Here is a 2,816-nt window from a genome sequence, read left to right on the forward strand (position 1 = left end):
ATTCTCCTAGCTACCAGTAAGATTGATTTGATCATTGTAATGCAATTATTAGACTGTTTACCCAACGCTTGATTCCAGGTTTGCTGAGAAGAAATGAAAGGCATGCTGTGTGACTAGAAGCATGGAGGCTGGAACCCAAGCAGTCTCCCTTATTTAGGCTCAGGCCTCCAGCTCGTAGCCATGGGCTCAATTAGACAAAATGGAAACAATTTTCTCTTCTAGCAATAACTCACAGTTCTGCAGATCACTTTCCAAATACACACTTTATTAGTGTATGCTGACCCCAGTGGCAGGATTGAGAGATCTATCTGCCCCCCTTGGGCTGTAATTATTAGAAATTAATTGGGTTCAGGACCCTGGGTTGCATTGCTAAATTAATAGCTTGTCTGCTAAGGAACTGTAGAATAAAAAAGGGGGTGTAAGGAAGTAGCAGAGGGACAAGGAGCTTGGCCCCTGGAGGTTTAGGGGGCACCAGGAGCTCCTGTCAATAAACAAAAGCCCTGAATATGTTGGATTGTGCTGGGAGGGAATGAGAAGTTTATACAGTGTTGTCAGGGGGTCTTGAGGGGTTAAAATAAAAATCAAGATGCTGTGTAGTAGAAGCTGTCGTGCTGCAGAATAAGTGAAAAGGGAGCCCTAGGCAAAAGGAAATTACAGCAAGCCCGGGTGACCTTTCCGAGAGGTAATCAATCAACTGATCAACAGGGATATTTATCATTGTTGGATGGGGCTACGGGGCATGGACAGGCAGGGGAAAGTGGGACACCAAAGTTTGGCTAAAACCGATAAGCCTCAAGACAAATGCAAGGACTGCAGGATATGTTTGTTTTCCCCATGGCACAGACTACACAACAGTAGCGACTTCTACACCTCTCTACACCCTGGACCAGGCACTTGAAGAAATAGAATAGAAACAGTGTGGCTCCAGCTGTTGCAAAACTACCACCCCCAGCATGCTGGAGACACACTGCTTGGTAAACGCTGAAATCAAAGAATTCTGCACAATACAGACACAGATGTGATCATTATATACTACATCTCTTATATTATTGCATCTGTTATATTATTATTATTGAAGAAATAGAATAGCGTCTTCCATACAGTGTATCTCCAGCTGTTGCAAAACTACCACTCCCAGCATGCCTGGAGACACACTGCTTGGCAAATGCTGAAATCAAAGAATTCTGCACAATACAGACACAGATTATATACTACCATCTCTTATATTATTACATCTGTTATATTATTATTATTGAAGAAATAGAATAGCGTCTTCCAAACAGTGTATCTCCGGCTGTTGCAAAACTACAACTCCCAGCATGCCTGGAGACACACTGCTTGGCAAACGCTGAAATAAAAGAATTCTGCACAATAAAGACACAGATGTGATCATTATATACTATCATCTCTTATATTATTGTATCTGTTATATTATTATTATTATTATTGAAGAATTAGAATAGCATCTTCCAAACAGTGTGGCTCCAGCTGTTGCAAAACTATAACTCCCAGCATGCTGGAGACACACTGCTTGGCAAATGCTGAAATAAAAGAATTCTGCACAATACAGACACAGATGTGATCATTATATACTATCATCTCTTATTACATCTGTTATATTATTATTATTGAAGAAATAGAATAGCACCTTCCAAACTCTGTGGCTCCAGCTGTTGTAAAACTACAACTCCCAGCATGCCCGGACAGCCAAAGGCTGTCCCGGCATGCTGGGAGTTGTAGTTTTGCAACAGCTGGAGACACACTGCTTGGCAGATGCTGAAATCGAAGAATTCTGCAAAATACAGTCACAGATGTGATCACTACCATCTCTTATATTATTGTATCTGTTATATTATTATTATTATTATTGAAGAATTAGAATAGCATCTTCCAAACAGTGTGTCTCCAGCTGTTGCAACACTACAACTCCCAGCATGCTGGAGACACACTGCTTGGCAAACGCTGAAATTAAAGAATTCTGCAAAATACAGATACAGATGTGATCAATATATACTACATCTCTTATATTATTGTATCTGTTATTTTATTATTACTGAAGAAATAGAATAGCGTCTTCCAAACAGTGTGTCTCCAGCTGTTGCAAAACTACAACTCCCAGCATGCCCGGATAGCCTTTGGCTGTCGGGGCATGCTGTGAGTTGTAATTTTGCAACAGCTGGAGACACACTGCTTGGCAAACGCTGAAATCGAAGAATTCTGCAAAATACAGTCACAGATGTGATCACTACCATCTCTTATATTATTGCATCTGTTATATTATTATTATTATTGAAGAAATAGAATCGCGTCTTCCAAACACAGTGTCTCCAGCTGTTGCAAAACTACAACTCCCAGCATGCCCGGACAGCCAAAGGCTGTCCGGGCATGCTGGGAGTTGTAGTTTTGCAACAGCTGGAGACACACTGCTTGGCAAACGCACAATACAGTCACAGATGTGATCATTATATACTGCCATCTTTTATATTATTGCATCTGTTATATTATTATTATTATTGCATTGTATTTATTAGTTTATACAAATATTTCATTTATTTATTTAGATCTATAACGTATAATATGATTTATCATTATTATATTGTAAATAGCCCAATGTCCTCTAATACATACATCAGTTCCTATAACACAGGGGTGGATATAAGAAGCAGTCTGAGTATACTAGCTGTGCACTCACTGTACCTGAACAGTCTGCGCTACCTAGAATTCATTCAGCAGACTGACATTAACCTCTTATGAGCCCAACCACGTGGAGTTTACAATGGAGGGTCACTGTGGGAGAAGTGATCTGGTTTCTGGGA

This window comes from Hyla sarda, chromosome 3 (assembly GCF_029499605.1).
Source record: "Hyla sarda isolate aHylSar1 chromosome 3, aHylSar1.hap1, whole genome shotgun sequence".
Taxonomy (NCBI): domain Eukaryota; kingdom Metazoa; phylum Chordata; class Amphibia; order Anura; family Hylidae; genus Hyla; species Hyla sarda.